The sequence below is a fragment of the Mesoplodon densirostris genome, chromosome 19 (genome assembly GCF_025265405.1).
Source record: "Mesoplodon densirostris isolate mMesDen1 chromosome 19, mMesDen1 primary haplotype, whole genome shotgun sequence".
NCBI lineage: Eukaryota > Metazoa > Chordata > Mammalia > Artiodactyla > Ziphiidae > Mesoplodon > Mesoplodon densirostris.
The window spans coordinates 15,036,065-15,048,743 of NC_082679.1; the positions used below are offsets into that span (position 1 = coordinate 15,036,065).

General features: G+C 39.6%; 1 protein-coding gene across 1 annotated transcript in view; it reads left to right on the forward strand.

Annotated features, from left to right (window-relative positions):
* The window catches only part of LOC132480558 (zinc finger protein 569), a 61,290-nt gene that overhangs the window by 36,888 nt on the left and 11,723 nt on the right, over positions 1-12,679 (forward strand). The window lies entirely within an intron of this gene.

Here is a 12,679-nt window from a genome sequence, read left to right on the forward strand (position 1 = left end):
TTTATGGTGACTGTGGAGTTCAAGTTTGTTGGCCCATAACTATATCTACTTGTGTTAAACTGATAGTCATACAAGTTCACACCTCCCCCACATTTTGTGATTTTGATGTCCTATTTTACATATTTATGTTTTACCCTTTTGCTATTAATTGTAGTTATGTTACTTTAAATTTTGTTTTGATTGTTTTTAATCTATGTACTGGCATAAGTGGTCTTCAATCTTGTTATATATTTAGCTTTCTTACTGTAATTTTCCCTTTCCTATAGATTCTTGTTTCTTGTCTATTTAGAGAAGAACCTTCAATATTTCTTTTAGGGTAGGTTTAGTATTGCTGAATTCTATAATTTTTGCTTGTCTGAGAAATTCTTTTTTAAAAATTAATTTAATTTATTTTATTTTTGGCTGTGTTGGGTCTTCATTGCTCTGCGCTGGCTTTCTCTAGTTGTGGCTAGTGGGGGCTACTCTTCGTTGTGGTGTGCAGGCGTCTCATTGCGGTGGCTTCTCTTGTTGTGGAGCACAGGCTCTAGGTGCGTGGGCTTCAGTAGTTGCAGCACGTGGGCTCAGTAGTTGTGGCTTGCATGCTCGAGAACGCAGGCTCAGTAGTTGTGGCGCATAGCCTTAGTTGCTCCGTGGCACGTGGGATCTTCCTGGACTAGGACTTGAACCCGTGTTCCCTGCACTGGCAGATGGATTCTTAACCACTGAGCCACTAGGGAAGCCCTGCTTGTCTGAGAAATTCTTTATCTCTCCTCCTATTCTAAATGATAATCTTGCTCTAGAGTATCCTAGGTTGCTGGTTTTTTCCTTTCAGGACTTTGAATATGTCATGTCACTCCCTTCTGGTCTGAAAAGTTTCTATAGAGAAATCAGCTGATAGCCTATGGGGGTTCCCTCTAACTGACTGTTTTTCTGTTGCTACGTTTAGAATCCTCTCTTTAACTTTTCTCATTTTAGTTATGATATATTTTGGCATGAGTCTGATTGGGTTCATCTTGTTTGGGACTCTCTGTGATTCCTGTACCTGGATATCTGTTTCCATCTTTAGGTTTGAGAATTTTTCAGCCATGATTTCTTCAAATACATTTTCGATCCCCTTTTCTCTCTCCTCTCCTTCTGGAACCCCTATTATGCATAGCTTGGCACATTTTATATTATCCCATAGATCTTGCATGTTTCTTTCTTTTTTTTTAAATTTGTCCTTCTGTCTGCTTTTCTGATTGGGTGATTTCCATTATTCTATCTTCCAGACCACTTATTCGCTCTTCTGTGTCATTTAGTTTGCTCTTCATTGCCTCTAGATTGGTTTTTATCCTGGCAATTGAATTGTCTAATTTTGATTGCTTCACCTTCATAGTTTCTAGCTCCTTGTTACAGTGATCTTCATTTTTATTGATAATCTTTCTTAATTCCTTTAGCATTTTTATTACCCCTTTTTTGGGGATTTGGGGTCCAGTAGACTGGTGAGGTCTGCTTCATTATTTGTTCTTTCAGAGGATTTCTCTTGTTCTTTTTTTAGGAGTAATTTCTCTGCTCTTTCATTTAACTTAACTTTCTCTGCTTCTGTGAATTTAGGAGAAACAGTTATCTACTGTGTTCTTGAAGGGGTGTTTTTATGTGGGAGTGTCCCTATGTAGACTATGTGTGTCCAACATTTTTGGTGTGAGGGCTGGTTTTGGTGTGGATGCCAGCCACGTTTTTCTTCAGAGTGTGATGGCTGTTATTCCCTTGATAGTTGGTCTTGTGGTGTCCAGAGCCTGTGCTAGATGGGAGGTGGGGTCTCTTCTTTGTTCCATGGCTGTCACCACCCTGTTGGGGGCAGGGTCTGCTTCCCAAATGTTGGAGTAGAAGTCCTGAGGTCAGGTTTCTCAGGCTCTGTTGCCCTTCAATGTGTGCCTACCCCAAAGAAGGTGAATGCTGAAGCAAGTGAGGCCCATGCGCTCATAGCAAACCTATGTGCCACATGTGTAGGTGTCCAGAGTTCTGCTCAGAAGCAGCCCAAGGTGCATCCTTTTCTCTGTTTTGTTCCTCCCAGATCTAGTGCAAGGCTGTGGTGTGGAGTAGACTGGAGCTGGGTGTCGGGGTGTTGTCGCTGCAGGAATTGAGGTGGGCAGGAATTGAGACCTGGGCTGCCTCTGTGGCAGACTTCTCCCAGGATCCAGGTCTGGTGCTAAGCTGTTGTGTTGAATGGGTGGGGCTGGAGCACCCTCGCTGGGAAACAAACTGCTGTGCACTCCTGCCCAGGGCCTGTCTGCGCAATATTCAGCACTTAGCCATTATGCATTCTTGTGGCACTGCCCAGTGCACACACTGACATTGTCTGCGGTAGCTGGTTCTGCTGCCCCTGTGCACACATTGACAAAAGTCGCCACTGCTAGAGCTGCCACTACCACTGTGCGCAAGCTGACAGTGAAGCTCTGTGGCTCCCTCCAGATCACACCCCAGGCCATCTGGGCTGTCTCTGCATAGCTAGATCAAGCCCTCTCCCAGGACCTACCTGCCTGAGATTCAGCGCTTAGCCACTATGCATTCGTGTGGCACTACACGATGTGCTGACAATGTCTGCCCAGCTAGACCTGCTGCCTGATGTGCGTGCTGACGGTGTCTCCCCTGGCTAGACCCACCCTCCCGTGTGCACGCTGACAGTGGCTCCATGGCTCCATCCAGATTACACCCCTGGTGCCCCCTGTCTGTCTCTGTGGAGCTAAACAAATCTTTGCCCTGATCTCGAACCAGGCTATGGTGTGGAGGGAGCAGGGCTGGGGCGTTTACTGTTTAGGATTAGGAAGTGCAGTGAGGTGGCTGCTGCCGGTGTAACCTTTTCTTCATCCTGATTGTTAGCAAGCCAGCATATGCACACACCTCATGAGTAGGGTCTAGGCTTCTCTAGCACACCTCATGAGTAGGATCTAGGTTTCTCTAGCCCTTCTTCTGTCTCAGCAGATCCCATTAGGCAAGGGGGCTGGTCTCCTCCATGTAAGACCCCAGAACTGGGAAGCCCAGATTGTGAGTCAACCTGATCATTCCCCAGGGCGAGGGTCTGCCTGTGTGGACCTTGTCTTCCTTACAGATCCCTCCCAGGGGTGCAGGTCCCAACCTGATGCCTTTTCTTCCCCCATCCTACCCAGTTTTGTGGAGATCTTTCTTGAAGCTTTGGTTAGGTATAGGAGTCCTTCTATCAGCTTCCTGATGGTTTTCTGTGAGAATTGTTCCGTGTGTAGATATATTTTTGATGTCTTTATGGCGGGAGGTGAGCTCCATGTCCTCCTCCACCATCTCGATCCTCCTCCTTTAAAGTCATCAGTTTTTGAATGTTAAACTAATCCTGTAACCTGGTTGGGAGAGCCACTTGAATATTTTTTCTGGATATTTAATACATTAATTTAATTTATACTAAGGTATACCAACAGATACCAGAACTTTATTGAAAGCAGATTTTCTTGAGTCTGCTGTTAGAAGGTAAGGTGAAGAAGCCAAGATATAAGTTGGCAAGCCTGTTTTATTTAGCAGGAGTTCTGTACCTATCACACATCCTCAGTGAATGCTGTTTTGGACACGATGTCTTAAACTATGAAGATGAATTTTGCCCAAGGCCAATACTGTTCTATTAAAGTAAATTTTGTGACTGTAAATTCTTTAGAGAATTTGAACGTTGTAGGAAAGCCATTTACCTCCTCACATCAACATATAGTCCATATTTCTTTGTCCCTTAACTTTATTCAATGACTTCATATGTATGAGTCACAGAATTACTCATACTACACTGATATGTATGTTAAAAATATAGTTTCTTTATTTTAAAAATTTGTTCGCATATCTCTTATGAGTTCTGATCAGTAGCATGAAAAGAAAAGCTAGTTTTGATGCAGTCTGATTCAAAACTTAGTCTGTTTCTTTGAATAATTATTCAATTATTCAGATTCCCCTCTAAAGCCCTGTCCTCTCTTAAGGTGGTATCTGAGATATAGAAGAAAATCTTCATAGCTTTGGGAGGAAGAGGGTCCTCTGTGATTCTCCATGGGTGTGTGCTGACTGGTATCCACTGAATCTAGTTTAGCTGGCTTCTTTTTCTGGGCATTCTGTAGCTGATGAATTTGTGGTATGTTTTTCAGCTCAGTCATGGTCCAAGGGCCCCCTCCTTTCAACTTTCCTCCCTTGGATCTTGTTGTATCCATGGACTCTGAGTCTCTGTCATAACCTCCAAAGAATCCCTGGCTTCCATGTGGGGTCATCTTGCCTTCTGCAAGGGTCCTATCACTCTCTACTCAGGATATATGCTACATGGGACACAAAGGCTACTTAAAGTTCCCCAAATTTGACAATGACACTTTGCCCTCTTAATTCACTACATTTCTTACTTCACCTTAATGCCCTGGAGTGTGGGAAGTTCTGAGCACACATTTAACTGCCTACCTCCATGGCCTTTCTTCTCTATCCCAGGCCTCCAAGGAGGAGGAAAGGGTTTCCCCCAGTCATCTTCCCCTCTGTCTTTCTTTTTTCAGTAAAACTAAAATAGAGAAAGGTTATGAAGAATAAGGAAACATACATTAAAAAGCATTTCAAAACTAGTATACTGGTTACACGTTTGGAATCTATGAGTGCCAGTGAGAGGCCCAAGGCAGTATAAATAAGGCCATGGGAGGTCTGAAGATATTTCTGATGACAAAGCACATCCATCCAGAAGCAAAAAAGTTAACCCGTAGCGCAAGAATATCACATCATTTTGTTCTTTGTTGCCATATTAAGTTTCATCTGCAAATGTTCACATCTCCAGAAACATAGAACAGAGTGCCTAGGACAATAAAATTAAATTGACAAGCCTGCTGTTTGTTCTGTATTCTGCTTAGTGCTTTACTTGAACTCTTCATTTTTTCATGAGGATTTGAATTAATGATTGTTGTCACTTCCCTTCAGCCTCAGGAACTTCCTTTATTATTTCTTTTTTTTCCTTTATTATTTCTTGTTAGGCCAGTCTGCTAGCAATGAATTCTCTGGGAATATATTTCATCTTTTTTAGGTGAAATTTACATAAAATTAATAATTTTGAAGCGAACAATTCAGTGGTATTTAGTACCTTCACAATGTTGTACAGCCACCCTCTCTATCTAGTTACAAAACATTTTCATGACCCCAAAATAAAACCTCATACCCATTAAGCATTTACTCCCCCCTTCCCCTCTCCCCCAGCCCCTGGCAACCACCACTCTGCCTTCAGTCTCTGTATTTATCTATTCCAGATATTTTATATAAATAGAATGGTAAAATATATGACTTTTGTGTCTGGCTTCTTTCACTTAGTATAATAATTTTTGAAGGTAACTTTGCTAGTTATAGGATTATTCACTGATAGTGTTTTTTCTTTCAGTACTTGAAATATTGCGGTCCCATTGCCTTGACCTTCATTGTTTCTAATGAGAAGTCAGGTGTCAATTTTATTGTGGCTGCCTTGTAGATAAAGGATTCTTTTCCTCTTGCAGCTTTTAAGGTTTTCTCTGTATTGTTACTTTCAGCATTTTGAGTACGATGTGTTTGTATCTCTTTGTGTTTATCCTGCTTAGGGTTCATTGAGTGTCTTGGATATGTATATTAGTGTTTTTTTAAAAATCAAATTTAGGAAGTTTTCAGCCAGTACTTCTTTGAGTAGTCTTCTGTCTTTCCTCTCCTTCTGGTACTCATATTATGTGTATGTGGATATACTTATTTCTGTCTCAAATTTCTCCTAGTCTGTGTTCATTTTTCTTCACTCTTTTTTTCCCCTCATCTTCAGATTGTATAGTTTCTATTGATCTCTTGATCTTTAAGCTTGCTGATTCTTTATTTTGCCATCTCAGACCTTCATGCAGCTGTGAGAAAGTCTTATCCAGGCCAGTGGGGAGTTGCTGACCAAAATTTTCCCATTAGAGGAGTCCCATGTCAGGTAGTATGGTCCAGTCCCTAATACCCTCACTGTGCTTAGCCTTTGGCTGGAAAAATAGCCAGTGGTGGCTTGAGAATAGCATGGTCTCATCATGAACACAGTAGTAGAACTAAAGATAGAGTGACTGGAGGTTGTTCACCAATTATGCATCTCACAGCTGGTTCTCTTGAAGGGGATCTGGGAGCATATTTCTATGGCTGCCACAAAGATAGCATTTTGAAATGTTCTCTTTCTACCATAAGCATTTATCTGTCTTAATAGATTTACCTAGTATTATTGACTGTAACAGAAATCTTACATAACAGTTGCTTAAACAGGACAGAATTTTATTAGTCTCTGTAGGAATTCAGGTACCAACAAATCAGGGCTGGTCCTGTATCTCTAAGGCAGAGAGAACCAGGATTCCTCTATTTCATTTGTCTACCTCATTATCCTCTAATACTTGGCTTTTACCTCATTATCCCAAATGACTATATTTGCCCTAGCCATCATAGTTACTTAACAGTCTATAGGAAGGAGGAAGCTGGGAAGAAAATGTATACCTCTTCCCTTTAAGCTCACTTACCAGTAGTTGCACATAATATTCCTTTCATCTTATTGTCCAGAACCTTATATAAAAATACCTAGCTTCAAAGGAGATGAAGAATGATAATAAGAATGATAATGGCACAGGAGGCCATATGCCCAGCCAAAAATTTGGAAATGGGGGGAAATAAATATTGGGATAGAAGAGTAAAAGTCTGTGCTACAGTATCAACTGTTCTGGATTTCTTTTCTTTTCTTTTTTTCATTTTGAGATCAGTCTTGGTTTCATATTTCTTTTTAAATTATTAATTTCACTGAAGTTCAGTTTGTTTCAGTATTTATTCCTAATTTTGTATGTTTTTTAAATTTATTTTTCTTCATTAAACTTATTTGCCTAACTCAGTATTTATACTTAAAATATCAATTTTTAATTATGGGGATTTATGTATATAAGTTCTAGATTTCTCATATTAAGATTATGCTTCATATTTACTAAATTTTTTTTAAAGTATTTTCATCAAGTTTATTTTAATGATTTCTTTTTGGATTCTGTCACTCTTGAGCAATTACAATTTTCTTGCAAAATCTATGGTGTTGGTTTTGTAATTTATTAATTATTTTATTGATCCAACTTAGGAAAATACAACTCCCTGAGGAGAAATCTGAGGCTGAGGCACTCTCAGCAAGAATTCATCTTATGTGCTCTTATCCTTTCATGTGATTAATGAAACCATTATAGTAGGACTAGCTTTCTGCATTGTTTTCTCCTCAGCTGTAATTCCTCACCAGGTACTTTTTCTGAGCTTATTTTGGTCTTTATCCCACTTAAGGGGAAGTCCCAACTATCCCGTGCATTTCAGTGTTTTTTTAAAAATAAATTTATTTATATATTTATTTTTGGCTGCATTGGGTCTTCGTTGCTGTGCTTTCTCTAGTTGTGGTGAGTGGGGGCTACTCTTCATTGTGGTGTGCAGGCTTCTCATTGTTGTGGCCTCTCTTGTTGCAGAGCATGGGCTCTAGGTGCGCGGGCTTCAGTAGTTGTGGCTCGTGGGCTCTAGAGTGCAGGGTCAGTAGTTGTGGCACACGGGCTTAGTTGCTCCGTGGCATGTGGAATCTTCCCAGACCAGGGCTCAAACCCATGTCCCCTGCATTGGCAAGCAGATTCTTAACCACTGTCCCACCAGGGAAGTCCTTTCAGTGTTTTTTTACCCTGACACTTTGCCTTTGGTTTCTTTTTTTCTTTTCTTTTTACATTTCTTTAAAAATTTTCTTTTCTAGCTTTATTGAGATATAATTGACATGTAACATTGTGTTTAAGGTGTACAATGTGTTGAATTGATACACTTATATACTGCAAAATTATTTTCACAGTAGTTGGTTAAAACCTCCATCACCTCACATAATTATTTCTTTTTTAGGGTGAGAACATTTAGGATCTACTCTCTAGCAAGTTTCCAGTATATAATACTGTATTGTTAACCATAGTCACCACGCTGTACATTAGATCCCCAGAAATTATTCATCTTATAAATGGAAGTTTATACCTGTTGACCAGCATCTTCCCATCACCCCCACCTCCTAGCCCTGGGCAAGCACCATTCTGTTCTCTATTTCTATAATTTCGAATTTTCAAGATTCTACATATAAGGGATATCATAGAGTAATTGTCTTTCTTCATCTGACTTACTTCACTTAGAATAATGCCCTAAAGGTCTATCCATGGAGTTTCAAATTGCAGGATTCCATCTTTCTCATGGCAGAATAATATTCCATTGCATACGTATATATCACATCTTCTGTATATATTCATCTGCAGACAGACACTTAGATTGTTTCCATATTTTGGTTACTGTTAATAATGTTGCAGTGAACATGGGAGTGTATATATGTCTTCAAACTCCTGTTCTCATTTCCTTTGGACATATACCTGGAAATGGGATTATTGGATTATGTGGTAATTCTATTTTTAAGCTTTTTAAGGAACTTCTGTACTGTGCTGTTTTCTATGGTGGCTGTATCAATTTACATTCCCATCAACAGTGAACAAGGGTTCCCTTTTCTCCACATCCTTTCCAACACATTTGATCTCTTGTCTTTTTGATGATAGCCATTATAACAGGTGTGAGGTGACACCTCATTGTGGTGTTGATTTGAATTTCCGTGGTGATTAGTGATGTCAAGCGTTTTTTCATGTACCCGTTGGCTAATTGTATATCTTCTTTGGAAAAATGTCTATTCAGTTCCTCTGCCCAATTTTACTCAAGTTGGGTTTTTTTGCTATTGAGTTGTATGAGTTCTTTATTTTGGATGTTAACCCCTTATCAAATATATGATTTGCAAATATTTTCTTCTGTTCCATAGATCACCTTTTTATTTTGTTGATTGTTCCTTTTGCTGTGCAGAAGCTTTTTTAGTTTGATGTAGCCTCACTTATTGATTTTTGCTTATATTGCTCATGCTTTTCATGTCATATTTAAAAAATTATTGCCAAGACCAATATCAAGAGCTTTATCCTGGGCCTCCCTGGTGGCGCAGTGGTTAGAGGCCACAACAGTGAGAGGCCCGCATACCGCAAAAAAAAAAAAAAAAGCTTTATCCTTATGATTTCTTCTAGGAGTTTTACTGTTTCTGGTCTAATTTTAAATCTTTAACCATTTTGAGTTAATTTTAGTGGTGTAAGATGTGTCCAGTTTTATTATTCTGCATGTGATTACCCAGTTTTCCCAACACCATTTATTGAAGAGACTATCCTTTCCCCATATTGAATATTCTTGACTCCCTTGTCAAGTATTAGTTGACTGATACAAGGGGGTTATTTCTAGACTCTCATTTCTTATACATGGGTCCATGTGTCTATTTTTATGCAGATACCACACTATTTTGATTACTATAGCTTTGTCCTATAGTTTGAAATCAGGAAATGTGATGCTTCCAGCTTTGTTCTTTCACAAGATTGCTCTGGCTATTTGGGGTCTTCTGTGGCTCCATACAAACTGTATTGGGTTGGCCAAAAAGTTCATTCTGGTTTTTCCATAAAAAGATCACTTTTTCCTGTTTCTGTGAAAAAAGTCTGGGAATTTTGATAGTGATTGCATTGAGTCTATTGATGGCTTTGGGTAGTATGGACATTTTAACAATATTAATTCTTGTGATCCATGAACATGGGATATCTTTCCATTTATTTGTGTCCTCTTCAGTTTCCTTCATCAAAATCTTATATTTTTCAGTGTCTAGAGCTTTCTCCTCCTTGGTTAAGTTTATTACTAAGTATTTTTGTTGTTTTTGATACTATTGTGAATGGGATTGTTTTATTTCTTTTTCAGATATTTTGTTTTTAGTGTATACAAATACAGCTGATTTCTGTCTGTTGATTTTGTGTCCTGCAACTTTACTGAATTCGTTGATTAGTTCTTACAGTTTTGTTTTTTTTTTTCGGTATGCAGGCCTCTCACTGTTGTGGCCTCTCCCACTGCGGAGCACAGGCTCCGGACGCACAGGCCCAGCAGCCATGGCTCACGGGCCCAGCTGCTCTGCGGCATGTGGGATCCTCCTGGACCGGGGCACGAATCCGTGTCCCCTGCATCGGCAGGCGGACTCTCAACCACTGCGCCACCAGGGAAGCCCCAGTTCTTAACAGTTTTTTTGGTGGTGATTTTAGGATTTTCTATATATAAGATATCATCTGCAAAAAAAAAGAAGACAGTTTTCTTCTTTCTTTCCTATTTGGATGTATTTTTTTTCCTTGCCTGATTACTCTGGTTAGGATTACCCATACTATAATGAATAAGTCTGGTGAGAGTGGGTACCTTTGTCTTGTTCTGATCTTAAATGAAAAGCTTTCAACCTTTTACCATTGGATATGATATTGTTGTTGGCTTATCATATATGTCCTTGTTTATACTAAGGTATGTTCCTTCTATACTCAGTTTGTTGAGAGTTTTTATCACAAAAGGATGTTGTATTTTGTCAAGCGCTTTTTCTGCATCTATTGAAATGATCATATAATTTTTGTCTTTCATTCTATTAAAGTGATGTATCACATGTATTGATTTGCATATGTTGAACTATCCTTGCATCTCAGGAATGAATCCTTCTTGATTGTGGTGTATGATCCTTTTAACATGCTGTTGAATTTAGTATGCCTGTATTTTGTTGAAAAATTCTGCATCTATATTCATTAGAGATATTTGCCTATAGTTTTTCTTGTAGTGTCCTTATCTGCCTTTGGTATCAGGGTAATGTTGGCCTTGTAAAATGAGTTTGGGAGTGTTCCCTCCAGTTCTATTTTTTGGAAAGTATGAGAAAGACTGGCATCTGTTCATCTTTAAATTGGTAGAATTCACCAGGGAAGCCATCTAGTCCTCGGCTTTTCTTTTTTTGGTGGGAGGGGAGGGTTTTCTCTATTGAAAGATTTTGATTACTGATTCAACTCCTTATTCATTATTGGTCTGTTCTGATTTTTTATTTCTTCATGATTCAGTCTTGGTAGGTTGTATGTTTCTATGTTTCTTCTAGGTTATCCACTTTGTTACCATATAATTGTTCGTAGCAGTCTCTCATGGTCATTGTATCTGTGATGTCAGTCATAATGTCTCCTCTTTCAGTTTTTATTTTATTTATTTGACTCCTCTCTTTTTCTCTTCTTGATGGTGTCCTTAGCACAGTTAGTAAGATCCACTTCTCTGTAACATCCTCTGACGTTATCTGATGCTCTCTCAGACTTTTCAGTGACACAGCTCACAGTTCAGTACTTTGGATGTGATGAGAGAAAAATGACACTCTTTGGCACCATCCCACATAGCTGGGAAAGCAGGGTACTCACACATTCTTATTTCCTTCATGAATGAAATCATGGGCCAAGATTTCTCTTGGCCCTAAGCTGTGTTGCCTTGGTGCAGGGGTGAAGTAGGTAAAGTCAAACTGCTACTCTTACCCTCTCTGATGAGTCCAAACTTGTATTTTTTGCTCCACTGATGTACTGGAACTTCTTGGCTGGAGACGTGTACTTTCACAAAAGCTCTGTCTTCTATTGGGTGCTTATCTAAGACAGTCATTTTCTGGGGGCTCCTGGACCATGGCCAAGAGAGGCTAGAGTCAGTTCACATGCCTCTCAGGGTCTATAGCCAGGACTGAGGTCTCTATGCTTATAACTTAACGTGTGGGTAGGCAAGACTCCTTCTGAGTCCCTTAGGATATGGTGCTGGACCCCACAGTTCCCACAAAGGCACTTTTGTCCATGGATGGATGCCAAATTACTGTTTTTGCCGTGGGGCCACTGCAGAGGGATGTCTTATTTTGCCATGATTGCTTTTGGTTTTTTTTTTTTTAAGGGAATAATATGGGAATGTTATAAACAACTTTTTTTTAAAGAAACTGCTTTATTTATTTATTTATTTATTCATTATTTTTGGCTGTGTTGGGTCTTTGTTTCCGTGCAAGGGCTCTCTCTAGTTGGGGCAAGCAGGGGCCACTCTTCATCGCGGTGCGTGGGCCTTTCACTGTCGCGGCCTCTCTTGTTGCAGGGCACAGGCTCCAGAAGCGCAGGCTCAGTAGTTGTGGCTCACGGGCCTAGTTGCTCCGTGGCATATGGCATCTTCCCAGACCAGGGTTCGAACCCGTGTCCCCTGCATTGGCAGGCAGATTCTCAACCACTGCGCCTCCAGGGAAGCCCGCTTTTGGTTTCTTAAGCCTGATTGTTTACAAGTCCTTGATCTTCAGCAGAAAAGGGCTCCAAAAGAGGAGTTTCCATTATTCCCACAGCATACTCTCAACTTTAGTGGATGTTCATGGTCATAGGGTCCTTTTAGGACCTAGAAATAAATTATCAGAAACATTTTTTATGAGTTAGCTCCTGGTGATTTCCTTTTATCTTACCCCATCTCTCATAGAAATTCCTCAAAGTATAGGAAATATGGACAGCTACCTTTGTTCCAGTGCTGTTGAAGATTTTTTTTCTTATGTTTATATTTTCGGGGCATTTTGGTTTTTAACTAGAAAAAGTGCATTTGATTTCTATGTTCAAATCACACTTCTTTGAATAAATTTGTTACCAGTCCCTCATTTCTGATACTTTAATCTTTCTTGGTACTGTTTTCTCACAGTTCTGGTTGTAATTCAAGTTCAGACCATTTAAAAAAAACTTCATTAACTAATCTTTTTTCTATATCTGTTGGTGTTTGTAAGATTCTATTTGTGGCACTCTTTTTTCAGTATATGTGAACTCTGAACAAAAATATATCC